This window comes from Xiphophorus hellerii, chromosome 23, assembly GCF_003331165.1.
Source record: "Xiphophorus hellerii strain 12219 chromosome 23, Xiphophorus_hellerii-4.1, whole genome shotgun sequence".
In the NCBI taxonomy this organism is placed as follows: Eukaryota; Metazoa; Chordata; class Actinopteri; order Cyprinodontiformes; family Poeciliidae; genus Xiphophorus; species Xiphophorus hellerii.
Window position 1 is genome coordinate 30894948 of NC_045694.1, and position 14635 is coordinate 30909582.

Here is a 14635-nt window from a genome sequence, read left to right on the forward strand (position 1 = left end):
GTGAAGGACTCATCCTACATAGACGTGTCCTTCAAAGCAGTGGTCCCCAACCCCCGGGCCGTGGACCGGTACCGGGCCGCGCAAGAAATAATTCAATACTTCCCTTTTATGTATTGAGTTTGGAGGATCTTTTATTTAGAAAATCCTTTAACCGGATTCTGCCGGTTACGTCTTGAGCGTCAACATTGAGCCCACAAGCAGCAGAATGATTTAGAAACAGCAGCAACAGCATCCGTGTCGGTGCATTTTGTACCAGTAGCATTTTGGCTAAATTTAGCTTATGCACTAATTTTAACATACCGAATGGTGCAAGTCCATGTTAGTCAGCATTCCTGTGATTCTCCACATGCTATTTTGTAATTTTTAGCTAAGCTTAGCATTGATGCTAATTTTCATCATCAGAACGCTGGGTTCCAACCGAAGGGCACACTTTGGCCGGCCCCGTTTAAATTTCTTTAGGAATTTTCTAGTTCCAGGACTACAGTTGACCTCCAGGTTGCCTGGATCAAAACTATCATACTGAAAATATTCGTATTTCTTCCCAGTCAGATCTTAAATCTTATCATACATATTGTAAAACATTTTACTTTCTCCCCTGGAAGAAAAAAAAATTAGCAACTGTAAGTGCTAATGATAAGAAAACTTAAGTGTGAAAAGTGACAAATCGTGCGAGCATGCATTTATGAATGTGTGAAAGCGTCTGTGTATGTATTAACTCCAGTTAACATGCATGTAAGAGCTAAAAATATATTTTAAAAATCAAGTCAGATTCTTTCACAAAAGAGTAAGAATTTTCTGAGTCCCCTCAATCCATACTGAAGGAACAGAAGTTGTCATCCATTTTCTTCATAAAAGCAGATTTGAAATAAATAGTAAGACCTTCAACACCTTTTTTATATTTGAATTAATTTGTAGAAGTTGTATTTAGTGCAGGTCATTCTATATGTTCAGAAATATCCTTAAAATTCTACTGAATAAACCTGGCATTAGTTATTCTCAGATTTATGTTGCACCAAAATGAACCAAAACGAGGTCATGACCTCCTTTCCCTCTTTTCTTTCTAAACCTGTTGTTTATGCATTTGCTGTATTTTATTTATTTATTTATTTATTTATTTATTTATTTATTTATTTATTCATTCATTCTCTCCTTGCCCTGACTCAGTCTGTCTGGAGGTTTCTTTCTGTTTCTAGGAGTTGATATTCTCCACTGTCACCCCATGCTTGCTTAGTTATTAGTTGTATGGGGCAGTCATGTTTTCTCACTGGATCATGTAGATGTAGATTTTTTTTTCTCCTTTGTGCATAAACATGGGAGAAAATTGCATATTGTGTTTACTTGTGTTGACTCTGAAACACTGAAGTGTGATGAACATGTAAAGAAAAAAGGACTCAGGAAGGGGCAGATGTTTTTTCACACGGCTGCATGGTCTAGAGCAAATGTGTCTTTTTGATGACCAAAACAATGAAGAAAAAATAGGATACAAGGGCTGCACAGTGGGATGGTTTTTAACAGTGTTGCCCTGCAGAAAGAAAATCCTGAGTTTCAGTGAGATGACTGCTGCAGACAGGGAGCAGCTGCATATGAGTTTCTGTCCTAACCTGAAGGTGGAGTGTGGTTTTGAGTTTGAGTGTTTTGAGTTTGTTGCTTTTCTTAAAAGTCTATTGGCAGCCCAGAAGAAGTTTATTCAAATTTTATATTTCAACACTTTCACAACCATTCAAATGTATGACATTAATGTTGTTTTTTTTCATGTTGTCATATAACCTGCTTCTTGTTTTGACCCACACAATTAAAAAACTGTGAATCATCTGCTGCAGTTGTTGGAGGTCCTCAGTTGTTAGTGACAATAGTAGTGGAGGGCCTGCAACACACAGCCGCAGGAGCAGCATTCAGGTAAGCTGGACTGGGAGGCTGCAGGAAGCTGCAGCCCGGGTGGAGAGGCTCCAGCCATCAGGCCACCTGAGGATTAGAAACACATCACACTTTGATGAGACTGAGCATCTTCACCTTTTCAGGAAGGATCTTTGAAGATAACAAGCTACTACTCCTGCTCATTATCTTCAAAGGACAAGCAGATCTAAAGATCCAGACTGTGTTTTACTAAATGAACGTGCCGGTGGGGAGTTCTTCAGATGAACGATCAGTCCAGGTCAGTTCTGTCGGCTGGAAAAAAACATTTCTGTTTTAAACTTGGCAATGCAAGAAGAAACCTGATGCTGTTATTCTTCCTGTCAATAAAAATGCAATTCAATTGTTTAAGAACATTAAAAAGATATAATAAATTAAGTTCATGTTCTTTTGGAGAACAACATGATTTAATGCAGTTTGGTGAATATGATAAACTTCTTTTATACTGACTAGGAAAATAAAAATGAAATATTTTCTATTTTAATGATTTTATCAGGGAAAACAAAGTAATTCACACATTAGCAGCAGTCTCAGATCTCTGCCAGATTTCTCTTGGAGTAAATCACCTCACTGAGACTCTAATCCTGCGCTGTAGCACAGGCCCCGGGTTATGAAACATTTTTATTAGATGCTTCATTAGAACACATGTCATAAGGAGAATACGCCACATTAAACCAAATATAACACCACTTTCTGAACTATTCCATCAAAATGCAATCAAGCTGTGTGAAATTTAACAGAAAAAAAATTTAGGCATAGCCAAACAAAATAACTAAAAGTTTGGTTACAAGAAAATTATACAAGTAGATATTATTTAAAGGGGCAGTATTGTGTTTTCCAGGTACATAATGCCATTTTATAGTACAATCAATTAACTTTGTTAACTTCAGTTGTTATAAAAATGCTACACTGCAAAAAATGTCTCTAATTTACAGTAAATACCGTCAGTTGTGGTTACCAGAATTTTACCATATAAGTAATGAAACATCAGTGTTCATAAGATTTTACCACACAAATACGGTAAAAACCATATTTATACGTAGCTAGGTCCACCCAGGCATTTTGCACAGCCAAATGGTTGCCGTGGTGATTAAAGGATTTCTCAAACATGCATGAAAGAATTAAAGCAACACTCCAGCTATGTTTTGATGAGGGTATAATGTTATAACATGAAACATGTAAATCTCATAGAAGTCCATTTTAAATAATACTGCCACTTTAAAAACATACAGTATTTCTCAGTATGGATTGTGGCGCTCTGTGCTGGTCAGGGCTCCATTCTTTAGGATCAGTTCTGCTGCTGATGCTCCAGCTCCACACCAACAGGAATCTATATGCTGTGCACTGACATTGTACACATTCCCCCAGAAGCAACTTCTTTTTCAGAATCAATTGGTTTGGACAGCTGTATCAGAGACACGTCTGTCTTCCTTTAGCCTTTTTTGAAGAGCATTCCTTAATTGCTTTCATGCTCCTTTATCTGGTACTGTATGAACTGGAATGCTTTGGAGCAGAGGTTGCTGAAGGCAAGAACAGTAGTGAAGAACTCACTCTCATTGTTCTCATCAAACCGACTTCTTTGTTTAACCAAGTCTCTAATCGGACCTACGGGGCACTTTGAGGTGTTTTTCAACTTCTCTCATGTAGTAAAAATGGCAAATCAGCTATTCACATGTCAGCATCTAAGTGCATTGTTATCAGTCTGGTTCAACTGCAGACCAAAATTGCCACTTTTGTTCCATTTTCAGCCGCTGCAGTCCTCTTTCACTCTGCACTGAGTCCAACAAACCAAACCCTTTGATCAACCTGTTCCCCTCTTCACCTGTGGTGGCACTGCACCAGGAACCACTGAAGGAAGCAACACAAAAGCCTCTGAAGAAGACACAACTTCCTTCGTCATGAAATGTTACAAAAATGGAGTGGTGTAAATCTTTAGCAGTTGCAGGATTTCTCCGTTTACGTTTTCAAAAGACCACGAGCCATTTCTAAAGCAAGACCTAGACACAAATGTCTGTTTTGTCTGCATTTACCCAGAATGCCCTGCATTGTAAGGTATGCTTGGCATTCACATGTGCATTCGAATGACACCAGAGTTCACTTGAAGTGAACCCAGAGCGAGGTTTTTAGGCTGTTTTCCACATCAGAGTTTCTTTACACATTCACACCTCCACAGATGAACCAGGAAACAAACTGGAGTTTGATTAAAGAGGGCTAAACACGGCTGGGGTGAGTGCACCATTAGGCACCTACATGCGCTAGCAACTAGCAGGAAAAAAGTTTTGTCATGGCAGGAATCTGACCCCAGCTGTTCATTCAGCACACCTCACAGCCGCAGCAGGCACTGGCCGATTTAAAAATGTGTGTTTGCTCCTTCATTGCTGGTGTAGATCTGCCATTTACCATCGCTCCTCCACTCATAGGTTTATGCAAGACCTTAACGCCCTCACACATCTGTTTTGAGGCTGCATGCTAACTATGTAATCACACATGGTATTTCACCAGAGTTAGAGAAAAGCTTATCCAAAAAGCTAAATCAGGGCATGTTTTCACTCAACATCAATAACAGTAAGAATGACAGTTCATGAAGAGGATACAGGCTGCATCGCCTCAGCATTGATGCTGGAAGTAAAAGCTGACCTGCTGTCATATGTAAAAACTGACACTGTTTGGGAAGCAGACGTTACAGAAACCCAAAGACGCTTTATGACAACAGTGACGACCATTAAGACTGTCATTAGTGTTCATGTCATGTTCATGTCGCCCTTCAAATAAAGTGCTACCATCGTTTGGTCATTTTTTGTCACTGGTCAATGGAAAGCTAATTTCTTCTGGCAACTTTACAGCTTTAGTAACTTTTATTGTGAACACAGTAAGAGCAATAGGCAGGCAGTGAATTGACTTGTTATTCATAGGGACGGATTACTGAGCAAGCCTACCAGGCTCAGGGGCCTAAGAGCTCCAGGGGCCCTAAAGCCTGGGGCTCTGCCCAAAGTATGTACTGTAACATAAACTCATGTTGGGTTTGTCTGTTGTCCATTTGTATCCACAAAGTTCACCAGAATCCATCAGTTAAGGTCTGTTTTCCCAAAACGTTCTCCCAGAGAAAACTCGTAGATCTCCCCCTTGACAATAATGTCTGGATGACGAAGGTTACACACAAAAAATGTTTTATACATCTGCACCCAGAAGCCCACAAGACCATAAACCGCCCATGGATTAAAAGGCTTATTTTTATATAATATGCATTAAAAGTGTATCACATATAGCATCCCCTGCCCGCCTACAGGGCAGAGAAAAAAGTTCAGACTCAGGATATTTTTCCACTATCATCCCTGTTTTCATGCTTCAGGCATTCATCGGGGTCGTATAATTTTCTGGGGTCTGTTCTGACAGCAGCTCTTTATTTATTTCCTGAATGTATCCTTAAACTATCCATCGTTGTGTCTAATCTTCTCAGAAGATTAAACAATGAGAAAATGTTTTTTACAGCTGGTCACCTAAACAACTCGGGTGATGAGAGTAAGTCTGGCTATGAGCAACAGGATCCTGTCTGATCAGCCTTTGTTTTGTTTTTGTCCAAATGATGATTTGTTTTCTCTGAAAATATTCTGTGCTTCCTTAACCTCCTCATAGCTAGACTGCATGTTTTACCAAAGTGCCCCTCCTGTTGACCGTCCTGCTTTATGGCGTTCGGCTTTGGCATTCTCTGTTCATTTGCTGACCTGGAAATGTGTGAAAACAGATGCAGATGAGATCTTTAGACCCAACATCCCATATTCTGGAGATTGGGAAGATGGCATTTCCAACATTCATGGGGCAATAGGCCAGGTCCATCCTGGACAGGTCAACAGTCCAACACAGGACAACACAGAGAGACACAGGACCAAACCACACAAACCCAAACACACACACACACACACCAACACACAAAGGCATATGTTAACACAAGTACCAAAGACCAATATAGAAGGAGACTAATGAAAAAAAAACAAAGAACTGAATTTGCAGAGCATGGTTATGTCATTCCTGTTCTTTCACTTTATTGTTGACTTATCACATCCCAGATATTTTTGGTCCGGTCTTCTCTTTTTGACTTGTTCAGAATGTCATGATTCCGATCACCTGTCCACACTGTTCCAACCATGTTTCTGCTTTGGGATTCTCTTGTTCCATTCTCTCTGTTTTATTCCCCATGACTAGAGGGAGAATCCATGCTGGTATCCATCACTGGCGTTGCTGCACAGCTGAATGCCTCATAGGCAGTAAAGTGTAAGAAGCCAGCACCTATCTCCTCCAGCCTTCCTGCTTTGCAGAGAAGAATGGCTTTACAGGGAATGGTCATCATTCCTCCAACACTGTGGTGATCATGCAAACAGAGGCCAGAGGCTGGCAGCCTGGTGTTGTCCTGCAGCGCTGCAGCCAAGCCTGCAAATTATGACAAACAGCTCAGTTTCATGGCTCCTTCTCTCTGCAGATGTCACAGAAGTAACACTCCTTCATTCCTTAGTGCTGCCATAACTGTTTGTTTGAGTGTTCAGAGGGTTGGAATAAAGGATTATTGTCAAGACAAGCTTCTGATTGAGAAGCAACCAGTCCAACTCTTAATATAGAGCCAGATTACAATGAATGAATTCCCAGACACTGGGCAAACAGGTCCAATTCATATCCAGTTAAATAGAATCCAAATTTGTTTCAAATCATGTCATTCTGGTGCAATATCATCCTAATAGTCAGATAACAAGTGACTGTAATGATGTGCGGCACTATTAAGGTCAGGGGGTCGTGTAATACGACCTGGTATCATCTAAGGAGACCCTGGTCATAGCATTCAGTTTTTGATTCTGCAGCAACCCATCATTCTGATCAAGCACATGGCAACAGTAGACAGAAACAACAGAAAACCTCCAGCAGTACCAGGCCTGGATTGAGTTTGTGGAAAATGAGCAGTTTTTACTTCAGGTTAGCTTGAGAATTAAGTGTGTCTAACTTAAATAACTTAAATTACATTTAAGTAATATACTATTTTTATCCTGAGAGCAGAAAATATAAATATTTACACCAGTAAATGGCCCAGCCCTGAGTGAGAGCTGATCTGATCTGAATGATCACTCCTCCCACAGCATGGGGGTGAGTGCAGAATGAAGTAAAAGCAGTGATTTCTGCATGGCCTTCTTCACTTTAGGGTAAGGATTTTGTTTTGAAGAGAAAATCCTCTTTGGTGGCGCAGGGGCAAAGCACAGCCCAAGTATGGAGGCCTTAGTCCTCAACTTAGCTGTCACGGGTCCCGGCCTGGTGACTTGTGCAGCATGTCTTTCCTCTCATTCCCTATTTTCCTGTCTGACTTCTCTCAAATAAAGACCACTAGAGTCAATAAAACCTTAACAAAACAGGGGAAATGTAGAGTGTTATGTAATAATCAAGCTTTACATCATGCTATAAAGTTATTCCCTCATTAAAAACATACCTGGGGTGTTGCTTTGATTCTCTCCTGCATGTTTGAGGAATTCTTGAATATCCCGTGGCAACCAACCGGGGATGCCTAAACACTGGCTCTCACAAAGCTCAACATACCAAAGCTCCTCCTCAGAGCTGCAGTCACTAGTTGAGCACCTCTTCCCTGGGGCCTCCCCACTCAGCTCCTCCAGACTAGCCAGCAGCAATTAGCAAACACCTGGTGGAGGTGTTTGCTAATTGTTGGTATGATGCTGAGCTCATCATACCAACCACTTCTCACGCCAACAACACTCCTAAGAACGGTTGGAGACAGCATCATGGAGAAGCACTTCCTGAAGGTGGAGTGTTGAAAAGAGCAGGAGCTTCTTAAAGAGACAGAGGTGAAATTTCTTTAAGTCATTTTTGATATATACATTTTTATAACAACTAAAGGTAACAGTTTGTTGATTGTGCTATAAAATGACACTTTGTGTCGATAAATACATTATACCCCCACTTTAAATACAGTTCATGTCTAAATGTATTTTAAGACAAGTTTTGTATTTTCTATACCGGTTTAATTCTACATATAAATATGTGTATTTTTTTTCCTGGGGAAATCCTGCTAGTATGAAGATGGAAAAAAAAGAGTAAAATATAAATTGTGGAAGTTGATGGTAATGCTCTTAGTGTGTTCTGAACATCATCAGATGTTATCAGTGATAACTTTATGTTTTACCACCAGTACGGTTATATAACGAGTTTACTGGGATTAGCAAAGGACTGAAGTCCCTTTCCGGATTGACAGCTTGATATTTGTGATACTGACCTGATGTTTACAGGAATAACTCCAGTTCCAGCTAGCGCTGCTCATTTCCTCTCCACGTGTACATCTGTCTGTAAAACCCTGGCATTTCCCTGAACTTCACACGTTAGCTGCTCTGAGGAGGCGGCAGGTGATGTTTGTCTGCCCGTGTGTTCAGTCATCACTGCTGCCATCCCAGCGTGTCAGCTGAGTGTTCCTGCAGCTCCTCCTGCGTCCGTTCAGCAGACATGCAGCTCCTAATGAAATCTGAGAGAGAGGAAACAGCAAGCTGGGAGCTCTCTGAAATCTTTTTATAGTTGCCGCTGCTTTGTAGACTTCAGTTAGCTTTAGTTCAGATCCGCAGTCAGTTGCTTAAAGGAGTTTCTGTTTTCAAGTCTTATCAAATGCTGACGAATTCTCAGAGTCTGGAATAATCATGAGCTCCTGTTTCCTAATGAATATTCTCAACCTGCTCCCGAGATGATGAAGAGCTGAAAGTACATTTATAGAGCTGCCAAACTTTTTCGTGTGCCACTGATTAGTTTTTATTTATTTCCTTGTTTATCACTGCTTAGCCGTCTAATAAGTCTTCAGATCTTTGACTCTCATTAATATGCAGCCATCTAAGCCTCCATTAACAATGTTATTATACCAATTCAGTCTTCCCAGTCATTGTAAAAGGTTTTTGCTGCTTTACAAAAATCTTTCACAGTTTTACAGCAGCAAAAATAGTTTTAGAATTGAAAATGTCTGTTATTGTATTGATGTATAGTTTGATTAAAACACAATTGATTGGTATTAATTAATTACAGACCCTGTAATTAACTCAATTAAACATTTTAATTTGAATTGACTTCCACTACTAAAAGTTGGAGATGTAAACATTGAAAAACTGCATTAGTCTACTTTATTTTATTCAAATTATTTGTGGCACCAATGAGTGTGGAATCCCACTTTGTGAAAGACAGTTATAACCTAACACTGGGTTTTCTTTCCCATGCAGAATAAGTGTAGTGAAATTAAAAACTGGATCATCAGGGGTCAAAGGTGTTGCACTGGATGCTAGAAGCACCAGGAGTAGCCATGTTTGAGTCTTTGCTCTTTGGAAAACACCTTGTTGGTGCTGATAAAAATCTCTTCTGTTTGTGATATCTGTGTGTTTTTTCTAGTATCAATTCAACTATAGAAATCAAATCAAAGTGTCTTTGTGAAACTTTTTTTCTATATATAAATTTTGGTTCTATGATAATTTTTATGTTACTTTATTTCCCTCTGGGATTAACAAAGTACTTTGGAATTGAATTGAACTAAACTGAACTGAACTGAACTGAACGGAACTGAACTGAATTGAACTGAATTGATTAAATGAAATGAAATTATCCATCCACCCATTTTCTTTTGTTTATTCAGGGTAAGGTTGCAGGTGAAGCCCTAAAAAGGTCCAGGCTTCCCTCTCCAGAGTCACTTGGGCCAGTTCATCTAAGGGTTGAGAGACATATTCCCTCCAGTGTGACCTGGGTCTTCCTGTGAGTCTCTTCCCAGTGGGACGTGTCCAGAACACCTCACCAGGGAGGCGTCCAGTAGGCATCCTAACCAGATGCCAGAGCCACCCAGCTGGCTCCTCTTTACGTGGAGAAGCAGCAGTTCTACTCTGAGTCCCTCCTGGATGACCGAGATTCTCTCTTGTCTCTAAGAAAGAGCCCGACATCCTGCAAAGGAAACTCATTAGTATCCATGATCTCATTCTTCCGGTCACAACCCAGAGTTGTGGTACCGGCCATACAGAGACCCAGCAGCCCGTAGGGCCGTCCAGATCCCTGCTGAAGGTGTAGAGCTGCTTCACTTTCCCACAACCAGAACCAGAACCAGAACCAGAAACAAGCTGCTCTTCCTGAATCTGAAGTTCGTCTGACCGATGGACCCTCCTCCCCAGACCCATATAAATTAAATTAAATTAAATTAAATTAAATTAAATTAAATTAAATTAAATTAAATTAAATTAAATTAAATTAAATTAAATTAAATTAAATTATTATATTTTTATATAATGTTTGGGTAGTGACACAAAACTTATGTTCCACACAATTTGCAGTTTCTGTGCAGACATGTAGTTTTTGTGCAGACATGTAGTTTTTGTGCAGTGATTGGATGCAGATTTATTCATAACAATAAAAACTGTCTCACCAAAAGAAGTATTTTCATATCAAACCACATTTCTACTCTTATGTTTATTCCTGCCACAAAACAATCAGCTAACTTCATTTCAGTCCAGTTGCGTCATCAGAACCAATGAAGCTGTGAGTCTGAAATAACTGTCAGTCTAATCAGCAGACTGATTTCTCCAAATGAGGGACAGACATGCATTAATTTCTTGGCTTGTTGTGTTGTCAGAAAAGCACACAGTCATCACCAGTTTGCATCAAAATGGCCTCACATGTGAGGAATCTGCTGCTGAACAGTTTTCCTTTCAAACAGGACCATCTCTTTCTGTGGAGCGCACTACACAGTCGTTTTTCCACCAGTGCTCAGCCTGGCAGCTGGAAGGTGTAACGTCTTCTGCACACACTGGCAAAAACTGTTTTTGACAAAGAATGGAGCATAGAAGTTACTTTTGCCCAGGGAAAACATGATGGACACAGACTGAGTTTCTGCTGGACGTAGGAGCAGAGAGCAGAGGGCTAAAGCAGAGTTTCTTCCAGATCTTAACCCACTGAGAACCTGTGCATGACTTAACTCTGTAAATATTGACTTTTCACAAGATTGTGGCGTATTTGCCCATAAATGCCTTTGGAACTTATGAAAGAATTGTGTTTGTTCTTCTGTATGTCTAACAAACATGTCTCCTTCCTTTTTCTCTACTTTCTTTTTCGTTGTAGACTTGTCAGGATCACTGCACCCACAGAGCCTTTCAATAAAGTACAACACTATTGAAAAGCTCATTTCTTTCATAAACTTTATCACCAAGTGAAACACATTACATAGATTCATGTCACACAGATTGATGTTTGAAAGTCCTTTTCTTCTGTTTAATTATGATTTTATGCTTACAATTAATGAAAACATAAAAAACAGAAATATGAGCTGAATAAAAAGTATGTTTAAGATTTGCTTAAATTTTATTTCAAACTGTACCTTTAATCTGACAATCGAGACTCTTCTGGACATGTATGCTAATTTATTGAATATGACTGTTTATCACTTAGCGAGAGGTCAGGAGGTCAGACAGGTCGCTGGTCCATCACAAGAGGAAACAGGAGAACCAACAGAGAACAAAGACAAGGAGAACATGCAGACTCAAAACCACAAGACCCATTTCAATTCTTACTTTTATTTTATACATGTGGGTCGTGGATACAATTGAAGGATTATTGTTTATACTTGTAAACATAATAAATGCCGTAAAGTTCTCAAGTGAAAGCACCCAGAACAGTAGATGGTTGCTGCAGAACCAGCAGAGTGAGCCTGAGTTTCTCTGGACCAGAGGGCATCATGTTACTGTCAGTACTGAGGATTCACCATGTTACTGAAGGACTTCAGGTCCGCCTCCCACCCAGGTAAGGAACGGTGATCACATGACTCATCAAAGAGAAGAAAAACACTCATCCTTACACCTCCAACCTCAGCTTCATAGTTTTGTTGCTTTTTTTGTTTGAGAGAGGTGAGAGATTTAGAAAACTGCAAACCTTTGCAGCTGAACTGATATTAGGTCAGACACCTGGCCTTGGACTGTGACTTCATCACATTCTGCAGGATAAAGAGGAAACGACAACTTTAATCCACATTATGTTATGTATGGAATTATTATGGCAAAAAACATCAGGGGACTCATGCATAATCGCGATTGCGATTGATCTGAGATCATATTGATCTGCTGGGAAATGTTGATGATGGTTTATTAGCATTTAAATTGCCTGGACTGATCATCCTGGAGCTCTGAGCAAAACTTAAAGAAGGAGCCATGCGGTACCAGTACCGGTGCAACTGCAGTCATCCTTCAGTCGAGCCAGGCCCGCTTTGTGAATACGCCTTTATGGACAGAAAGCATCTCTATTCTGTAAATGTACAACTCTGCACGATTGGCGGGAAAGTTATGACAATTCTAAGGGCCCCTGACTAACAGGGGCCGTCCACAATTTATTTATTTATTTTTTTGTTCATAGAAATTTTTAAAAAATTTGGCGCCCTGTCAATTACAAAATTAATCATACTGTATTTTCTAAGATTGTTTTTAGCAGTAAAAATTAAATGTTGCTCCTCCCAGACCAAAAGACACACATCCATATTTGCCCTGAACACGTTCCTGCTTGGAGCGATTGAGGTGACAGTGTTCAGCAGCAGTCAGAAGAAAACAAGAAAGACTGTAGCTATTACTATGCTGCTAAGAAAAAAAATAGTCAGGTTTTCAACAAAACAAAATAGAGAGAGGGAGAGAGAGAAAAAGGCAAGAGTGTCAATTTATAACCCAGTTTTTCTCCAAGAGAGGTGGGTAGACTGTGAGATTAACAACCATTTAGCATAGTTAGCTTAGCCACAGACTACTATCATTAGTCAGAGAGGACACTCAGTCAGCTGTTTTTCTTCATAGCAAATAAACAATTTATACACATGATACAAACATCTGTCTTTGTAAAGTATGCCTTAAAACGTTGCTGTATTTTATGGCTTATGTTTTATCAGATCAAATAGAGGACAAAACATGGAATGAGCCTGGAATCTCAAACAAAGTTCTGGGGCCTCAGGCAGAGTGCTCAGTTTTCACACTAAAAAAATTTAGTAAAGTGAGTCGCACAAAAAAAATCGGATGCATAAAGCCGTGCGCAAGCACGTGGCCACGCACCTTTCCTTTATAAATCCTAATTTGGGGGAAACAGAGCACAGCTGCTGGTCCGCCATGTCGCCACCCATAAATACATATGTAAATTAGTATAAATACCCGGAAGTCTTCCACCACGTGAAGCTATAACCATGGCAACGTCTTTGTTCGAAGCAGTATAAGTATTTATAATAATAATACTTATATATTTTATTTAAAAGGTGCTTTGAGGACACATAATGTCACCTCACAAAAAAAAACATTTTAAAGAAAAAAAAAATCCAAATTAAAAACATAAAAAATAAAAAGATCCTGCACATGCCTGTTTGAACAGTAGCGCGTTCAGCCGGGATTTAAAGACAGACAGAGAGTCAGAGAATCCTTTGAGTGGGAATGTGGACGTTTAATCTAAATACTAGAATGTTTTGCATTCACAAAGCGGGCGACTCGACTGAAGGATGACTGCAGCTGGACCGGTACCGGTACCGCACGGCTCTTTAAGTTTTGCTCAGAGCTCCAGGATGATCAGTCTGAGCGATCTAAACGCTCATAAAACATCATCAACATTTCCCAGCAGATCAATATGATCTCTGGTCAATCGCTCTCTCTGAATCCTTCCATTGGTGATGTTCTCCATCAGAGCCAAAGCGTTCCACAATTATGCGACTCATAGGTGTGATCACACCTTGATCACCTTAAAAATAATCAAACCTGTTGATTATTTCTTATCAGCAGGTTTGAGTTAATCTGCTGATCCAATCCCGTTTTCTTCTGTTAGTGAGAATGAAATGACCACATAGATGCATTTCATGCGCTTCGGCGCACGGACCAATGTGATTGGTCGCAATGGTCCAATGGTTCTCAGTTTTTGTCTCAAAAACTGAGAAAAAGTACTGTTTACATTCAAGTGAAGTTTTCACATACTTTGATTTTTGTTTTCTTTCTTTTGTGTGCGTGTTAGCTTATTGTCTGAGGATAAATGCTGTTCAGTTTCATCGTTTACGTTTAAACAATAAAATATTAAAATCATGATAAACATCGGGTTTGATGCTTCTTGGTCTAGATAACACCGAATATAGTCAGATTTCAGTGTATTTAGGTGAGTTTTGACACTTTGTAGTTTGATATTGTCCACAGAAAAAGTTTGCGTGACTGCCGCACAGTTTCACGCCAGCGAAAAATTTTGCGTATATTTACGCAAACTTTGACGCAAAGTTAATTTTTATACATGCCGACTTGTGCGTAAAATGTGGCGCCGCACAATTTTTGTGCGCACGCACGTTTTATGCATGAGGCCCTGCACATTTCTGCAAATGAATGTTCAGTAATGAGCTGTTAATTGACTGAATGACAGGAAGCTGGCAACACAAACAAAGGACTTCGTTTTTTTTCAAGATACTAAATAAACACTGTGTATAAATCTTTCCTGTATTTGACCTCAAAAGACAACATGTCATTGTTTTTATTTTGTTTGTTTTTTTGTTTTTACTAAAGCTGAATGAACATTATTGATTCTACTTATTTTTTAGACCATTATGCTTCATGTAATCTGTTACTTTTTTAATACCAACAAGTCTGTTGCATTTGATTTGTGTCAGATGTTTTCAAATTCAGCAGGAAAGAGAGATTTATTATTTTACCCATCATTCTCTGCAGCAATGACAGTGTGAGAA

The 14635-nt window shown here is 39.6% G+C and overlaps 1 long non-coding RNA gene across 1 annotated transcript; it reads left to right on the plus strand.

Annotated features, from left to right (window-relative positions):
* The first annotated feature begins 1127 nt into the window (after positions 1–1127).
* LOC116713940 (uncharacterized) lies at positions 1128–5731 on the plus strand. The gene is made up of 3 exons (XR_004337954.1): positions 1128–1896; positions 2019–2152; positions 3660–5731. It is a non-coding gene; the product is annotated as an uncharacterized LOC116713940 (long non-coding RNA).
* Positions 5732–14635: the final 8904 nt, after the last annotated feature.